At 43.6% G+C, this 8,268-nt stretch overlaps 1 pseudogene; it reads right to left on the bottom strand.

Annotated features, from left to right (window-relative positions):
• Nucleotides 1–616: 616 nt before the first annotated feature.
• On the bottom strand, nucleotides 617–725 carry LOC133398911 (5S ribosomal RNA; annotated as a pseudogene).
• Nucleotides 726–8,268: the final 7,543 nt, after the last annotated feature.

Here is an 8,268-nt window from a genome sequence, read left to right on the forward strand (position 1 = left end):
GGAGGAGCTGGAAGAGCTGGTGACCCGGATGCGGAGGGTCCGAGAGGATTTTGCACGCTCTTGTCTTGGTTCTGGCAGCGTGCAGGTCCTCTACGGTGGGTAGGGGGGTACCGACAATCCTTTCAGCAGTTTTGATTGTCAGTTGCAGTCGGAATTTGTCCTTTTTTGTAGCAGCACCATACCAGACTGTGATGGAAGAACACAGGACTGATTCGATGACCGCTGTGTAGAACTGCCTCAGCAGCTCCTGTGGCAGGCCGTGCTTTCTCAGAAGCCACAGGAATTACATCCTCTGCTGGGCCTTTTTGTGCCTTTGCAATGCGAACTAAAACAAGCAGACATTCCAATACCTCCGTCCCGCTTGCCATTAACTTCTTTAACAGTTCACTTACAATGCCTTTGTAATCATGCTGCCAATTTTGTCTCGACATTGTGGTCACATCTCTGTCGGGCCAATTATCCATTATTCGTGCATTCACTGTCGTAGTCTCGCCACTCTGCACTATTTGCATATCTGTTTTTGACTAATTGTCACTAAGTCATAAGAAAGAGACTGCATTATAATTTCGGTCAACCACCGATAAAAAAACGATTCCACAAGAATCTAAAGTGAAAAAGCTTACAGCACCTGGTATTCCCAGGTGGCCTCCCATCCAAGTACCAACCAGGCCCACTCCTGCTTAGCTTCCGAGATCGGGCATTCTCAGGGTAGTATGGCCATAAGCCACATAGTTATCTGAAATTATATCAAACACAAGGAATTTGTCTCCGGTAATTGGAGCCGCTCCGGTATGACAACAGACAGTCAATTGACAGAGAACACTTTTGGGACATAAAGACATTGACAAAAAAAACAGTCACTGAGCAATAAAGGGTTGCTAGTTATCTGGTAATGCCGGTACATTTTTAAATTTATTTTATTTTATTTTTTGACAATTGTGCAAAAAGATGCAGAGTCCTCTCGCACTTCGAATGACTAATATTGCAGTTGTCCGGTGCAATGACCATTGTGCAAAGGGCGCAGACTTCAAGGGAGTAGTGTGATAATCTGGGAAAATGTTGATTGTGCAAATGTTGCAGATAACCACAATTGAACCATGGTCCTCAGAACTGTGAGGTAGACGCTCTAACCAGTCAGCCACCATGCCGCCTGTAATTAAATTACTTTAACAAACACTGTTAATGACATGCTTACTCTAACTGCTATATGGACAGGTGCTGTCCAGAGTTTGCGTCCGTTTGACTTTTCCTTTGTTGTTGAGGGTTTTTTTTCCGCTTGTATTTTCCCCCCACGCTGCGTTTCTTGAACACGGCATGCTCCTCCTTGTGTACATTCTTCAGGTGCCCGATCAAATTTGTTGTGTTGAAGCATTTAGATGACGTTCCCCACGACGTACTTCAGTTGTGCACAGACTGCTCATAACTTGCGTGTTGTTTGTCTGAGACAACGCAAAATAGTCCCACACCGACGACATGTTTTTTCACCGACAAGATTGAAAAAAACTTTATTGGCTGTCAGATCGAGTACGACGCCACAAGACACGTGATAAAGCTAAAAATAAACAAGTTTTTGGATTCATACGCGACGAAGACGTGGAGTTAAATCTCTTGTGCGGAGCCGATCGATGACGTCATTGATCGGATCGGCGAATTATGACATGAAACCCGATCAGATAAAATGCTAATTATTGGCCGATAACAATCACACTGGTCAGATCAGCGTAAAGTCTCGTACAATATGCATAAAATGGGCTTCTCTCTATCTAATATATGCACGCAGTGCACCAAAAATACCCCAGGTACCTATTTTCATGCTATATGGTAATGCACACCAATTCAATGCTTTTGTTCTTCGGTTACACAGAAACTGATATTTTGAATTTCAGGATTCCACTTTCCCCAAGATTGCGCGTACTTTGTGACTTAAGCATAATCGACCTCCCTAATAAATATTCAGAATCATTACTCCTCGCGTCAAATGCAGCCCTATGGGTGACACAAGTCAGTGCAAACTGTAGGCCGGTCCCAAGCCCGGATAAATGCAGAGGGTTGCGTCAGGAAGGGCATCCGGCTTAAAACCTTGCCAAACAAATATGAGCGTTCATCCAAAGAATTCCATACCGGATCGGTCGTGGCCCGGGTTAACAACGTCCGCCACCGGCGCCGTCAACCTGCGGGGCGCCGTTGGAAATTCAGCTACTGTGGGTCGAAGTCAAAGAAGAAGAGGAGGTGGAAAGCGGGTTCTTCGGCAGAAAGAGAAGAGGAAAACACAGAGCCTAGAACTGAATGTGGGGACTTTGAATGTTGGGACTATGACAGGAAAATCTCGGGAGTTGGTTGACATGATGATGAGGAGAAAGGTTGATATATTGTGTGTCCAGGAGACCAGGTGGAAAGGCAGTAAGGCTAGAAGTTTAGGGGCAGGGTTTAAATTATTTTACCATGGTGTCGATGGGAAGAGAAATGGAGTCGGGGTTATTTTAAAAGAAGAGTTGGCTAAGAATGTCTTGGAGGTGAAAAGAGTATCAGATCGAGTGATGAGGCTGAAATTTGTAATTGAGGGTGTTATGTGTAATGTGATTAGTGGCTATGCCCCACAGGTAGGATGTGACCTAGAGGTGAAAGAGAAATTCTGGAAGGAGCTAGATGATGTAGTTCTTAGCATCCCAGTCAGAGAGAGAGTCGTAATTGGTGCAGATTGTAATGGACATGTTGGTGAAGGTAATAGGGGTGATGAAGAAGTGATGGGTAAATACGGCATCCAGGAAAGGAACTTGGAGGGACAGATGGTGGTAGACTTTGCAACAAGGATGCAAATGGCTGTAGTGAACACTTTTTTCCAGAAGAGGCACGAACATAGGGTGACCTATAAGAGCGGAGGTAGAAGCACACAGGTGGATTACATCTTGTGCAGACGATGTAATCTGAAAGAGGTTACCAACTGTAAGGTAGTGGTAGGGGAGAGTGTGGCTAGACAGCATAGGATGGTGGTGTGTAAGATGACTCTGGTGGTGGGGAGGAAAATTAGGAAGACAAAGGCAGAGAAGAGAACCATGTGGTGGAAGCTGAGACAGGACGAGTGTTGTGCAGCTTTTCGGGAAGAGGTGATACAGGCTCTCGGTGGACGGCAGGAGCTTCCAGAAGACTGGACCACTGCAGCCAAGGTGATCAGAGAAGCAGGCAGGAGAGTACTTGGTGTATCTTCTGGCAGGAAAGGAGAGAAGGAGACTTGGTGGTGGAACCTCACAGTACAGGAAATCATACAAGGAAAGAGGTTAGCTAAGAAGAAGTGGGACACTGAGAGGACCGAGGAGAGGCGAAAGGAATACATTGAGATGCGACACAGGGCAAAGGTAGAGGTGGCAAAGGCAAAACAAGAGGCATATGATGACATGTATGGCAGGTTGGACACTAAAGAAGGAGAAAAGGATCTATACAGGCTGGCCAGACAGAGGGACAGAGATGGGAAGGATGTGCAGCAGGTTAGGGTGATTAAGGATAGAGATGGAAATATGTTGACTGGTGCCAGCAGTGTGCTTGCTAGATGGAAAGAATACTTCGAGGAGTTGATGAATGAGGAAAATGATAGAGAAGGGAGAGTAGAAGAGGTAAGTGTGGTGGACCAGGAAGTGGCAATGATTAGTAAGGGGGAAGTTAGAAAGGCATTAAAGAGGATGAAAAATGGAAAGGCAGTTGGTCCTGATGACATTCCTGTGGAGGTATGGAAGCATCTAGGAGAGGTGGCTGTGAAGTTTTTGACCAGCTTGTTCAATAGAATTCTAGTGCGTGAGAAGATGCCTGAGGAATGGAGGAAAAGTGTACTGGTGCCCATTTTTAAGAACAAAGGTGATGTGCAGAGCTGTGGCAACTATAGAGGAATAAAGTTGATGAGCCACACAATGAAGTTATGGGAAAGAGTAGTGGAGGATAGACTCAGGACAGAAGTGAGTATTTGCGAGCAACAGTATGGTTTCATGCCTAGAAAGAGTACCACAGATGCATTATTTGCCTTGAGGATGTTGATGGAAAAGTACAGAGAAGGTCAGAAGGAGCTACATTGTGTCTTTGTAGATCTAGAGAAAGCCTATGACAGAGTACCCAGAGAAGAACTGTGGTACTGCATGCGGAAGTCTGGAGTGGCAGAGAAGTATGTTAGAATAATACAGGACATGTACGAGGGCAGCAGAACAGCGGTGAGGTGTGCTGTAGGTGTGACAGAAGAATTTAAGGTGGACGTGGGACTGCATCAGGGATCAGCCCTGAGCCCCTTCCTTTTTGCAGTGGTGATGGATAGGCTGACAGATGAGGTTAGACTGGAATCCCCGTGGACCATGATGTTTGCAGATGACATTGTGATCTGCAGTGAAAGCAGGGAGCAGCTGGAGGAACAGTTAGAGAGATGGAGGCATGCACTGGAAAGAAGAGGAATGAAGATTAGCCGAAGTAAAACAGAATATATGTGCATGAATGAGAGGGCTGGTGGGGGAAGAATGAGGCTACAGGGAGAAGCGATAGCAAGGGTGGAGGACTTTAAATACTTGGGGTCAACCGTCCAGAGCAATGGTGAGTGTGGTCAGGAAGTGAAGAAACGGGTCAAAGCAGGTTGGAACGGGTGGAGGAAGGTGTCAGGTGTGTTATGTGACAGAAGAGTCTCTGCTAGGATGAAGGGCAAAGTTTATAAAACAGTAGTGAGGCCAGCCATGATGTACGGATTAGAGACAGTGGCACTGAAGAGACAACAGGAAGCAGAGCTGGAGGTGGCGGAAATGAAGATGTTGAGGTTCGCTCTTGGAGTGACCAGGTTGGATAAAATTAGAAATGAGCTCATCAGAGGGACAGCCAAGGTTCGATGTTTTGGAGACAAAGTTAGAGAGCGCAGACTTCAATGGTTTGGACACGTCCAGAGGAGAAATAGTGAGTATATTGGAAGAAGGATGATGAGGATGGAGCTGCCAGGCAAGAGAGCTCGAGGAAGAACAAAGAGAAAGTTGATGGATGTCGTGAGGGAAGACATGATGGCAGTTGGTGTTCGAGAGGAGGATGCAGGAGATAGGCTTACATGGAAAAGGATGACGCGCTGTGGCGACCCCTAACGGGACAAGCCGAAAGGAAAAGAAGATTACTCCTCGCGTTAGCTACCGCTAAGAAAACAATTCGATTAAACTGAAAAAACAAACAAGCTATGAACATCAGTCACTGGCTTAATGTCATCATAGAATATATTGCGTTAGAAAAAATATCAGCAGAACGAAAAAATCAAGTCGATAGCTTTGCACCCTTCCTCAACATGCTAAATCTAGACACTTGATTCTTTTGGCTGGGTATTGTGCCATCTGACAATAACAAGACTATCTTGTAAGTGTAAAGGTAAACTTTTGACATGTATTCTTTGTTGTCGAGGTTGTTGTTGTTTTATTATTTTTCTATTTGACATTCTCTTTATTTTTTTCTTATTCATTAATGTACTTGTTTTTTTTAAATTATTATTATATTCATTCATTCATCTTCCGTTCCGCTTATCCTCACTCGGATCGCGGGCGTGCTGGAGCCTATCCCAGCTATCTTCGAGCGAAAGGCGGGGTATTATTATTATACATATTTTTTAAATTATTTTTCTTTTCTGTTTTTTTCCTTCTCACATTTTAGACTGATTTGCTTGGTGAAAGGACACATGCATGGAGTGGGGATTTTCTCTTCTGTTTGCGGTTCCGGCATCTATGGAGGCGGGACTTTCTTCACTCCTTCCCGATCTCGGGCAGTGGCATCGGGTCCTTGCGAACTCCTTCGGGTGGTCGGTTGTCGGGGCGCCTCGGTGGGGCCGGCGGCCAGGGCAATCCGCCTTGACAGCCGGCCACCCGGATGAAGCTGCGGAACAGCGGCAGCTTAAAAACTCCACTGTGATAGAGTAAAACTGTTCCGGCATAAAAGGTATACAGATCCTCCATTCTGCTTGACCTAACAGCCGAACAGGACAAAAAAAAAAAAAGTCTATTTTTTACATTTTCCCATTTTGTGTATTTTGTTCGTATTTAAACACAGTGTTAATGTTCAAACTGCATAATATTACATTGGCTTACAGTAATATTAAGTGTAATTTATAAGAATAAAACCTCTGCCTAGATTTGAATGAAAACTTGGATCTATTGAGCTACTCAATTTCCATGTTAGTAATTATGGTGATACTTGGAGAGCCAACATTACTTGTAAAAGTTTGAGAACCACTGATCTAATTAGATCCAGTGTAATAGCTGTCTCAAAAATGTATATTGCTCCATGTTGTTCTATCAAAAAATATTGAAATAATTCATTTCGTCGTCCTTTTATTGTTTCAGGTTTGGCCGCTGGGCTCATCCTCTCCTAACTTCACTTTGGAAGGCCATGAGAAAGGGCTCAGTTACCTCGACTGTTACAGTGGAGGAGACAAGCCCTACCTGTCGGATGTAGTTGCACCCAAATATGTCTTCCCTTGCATGCTATTTTTTGTATTTGTATATTTGTACTTTTTTCGGTGCATCATTATATTATACTGTCTCCCGGTGGCCAAGGCGGGCACACCAGAAGAAGCGGCACAATAAATTGAAGCATTAAATTATGATGCACTAACTGTTTGTTAAATGTTATGACTGTTTTATTACATACAGTATTGTAGAGTACTATTTTCCTTTTTAAAAATGAACAAAATGTTTTAAATTCTTTTAAATTCAGTTACACAGCTGTTGCTGCTATAAAGTTGGGGGAGCACATCGCAGCAACATGTAAACAGACTCACAGACAACTTCAATTTACATGATACAATCAACATTATACTCAAGCAACATTATACTGCTAAATGCAAGCTTTGAAATAGGATTAAGTAAACATGAGATAACTTATATTTTTATTCTGACATTTCCCTCCTGTTTATCACATATTTACTCATTTCAATTAGATGTTCGACTGGAGGATCATTTTTATGAAAACAAATACATTTACACTCAGAGGCAATGTTAATCTAATCTAATTCATAGTCACCTGGATCTAGAAATAAATTAGGCAGCTCATAATACACGTCATTATCATCATTACTATCATTATCTTTAGGGTCAGGACCAAGTAAAGGATACATTTGAGCCATCTGGTTCTCCATGGGTGAGATTGCTGTTGTTATCAATCTATTAACGAGAGAACGCAGACAAGGAATACAACAACATCCACAAGGTCAAAAGTGCTGTAAAAACAGCGATTGATACCAAAATTGAGGACACCACGGCTTTGTATTTTCCAAAGGCATTCATCCCGGAGTTCCACATGGAGGTGTCAACACCAGAGTGTTCCTTCATTTTACCATTAAGGGTTCGGAGTCCCTCTATGGCCTTGGTGAGACTGCCATCCGTAGCTATGTTGTTGGGAATGAATGTGCAACATTGTTCTCCTGAACATAGCACATACTCCTCCTCTCAGCCAACAACATGTCAACAGCTACCCTGTTTTGCAATGCCATCAGTGATGCGGCTGATAGCTGTTCGTGTGCAGCTTCAAACCCACTCTGTGTACAATTGCCCAATTTTTTCACATTGTAATGGATGTAGTTGATTCTGTCTACGTTTTTTGTTGGTTTTGCACCACCAACAGATCGAGGACTCAAATCCTGCAGCTATTTGATCCTCAAATTTGTACTCACTTAAAACACCATGGGGAACACCAATGGCGTCAATGTATGTTGGATCATTTTGGCTCTGCAAGTCTGCTGCTCTTTTCTGACGTCGCCAATGTTCTGGCATGACAGTGGATAACCTAGCTGTTAATTCTTGTTCAGACATGGGATGTGCTGATACCGGTAACAACAAAGTTACCAGAGCACAGAGACCTATTACATTCTTTGGTAATTTATCAAATAGTCTAGCATCTCCACACCACCACCAGATGTCCCCTCTTGGCTGTGGATTGAAGTTAATTTCTATCACGATTGATACTGTAGGAACCTGAATTTTATAATCACCTTTTACTTTCGAGGTTCCATGCGTGTTCGTTTTCGTGAAAGAGCTACAATTATAACGACGTGTTAAAAGTCAACCAATTTATACCTGACAGAGGAGTCTATACATTTTACAGAGCTCTGGGTCAGTAGCTACGCTTATCCTAGCCTCAGCAGAGACAGCGCAGACTGAACAAAGCTATCTGTTCTTGCCCCCGACTTATACAATGTTTGAAAGAGGAAGTATGGAATCGCTGTCGTCTGATTGGTCCATCACCCACTGACGTCCTCATTGTCCTGCAGAATGATGACCA

The sequence above is a fragment of the Phycodurus eques genome, unplaced genomic scaffold (genome assembly GCF_024500275.1).
Source record: "Phycodurus eques isolate BA_2022a unplaced genomic scaffold, UOR_Pequ_1.1 contig_499, whole genome shotgun sequence".
NCBI lineage: Eukaryota > Metazoa > Chordata > Actinopteri > Syngnathiformes > Syngnathidae > Phycodurus > Phycodurus eques.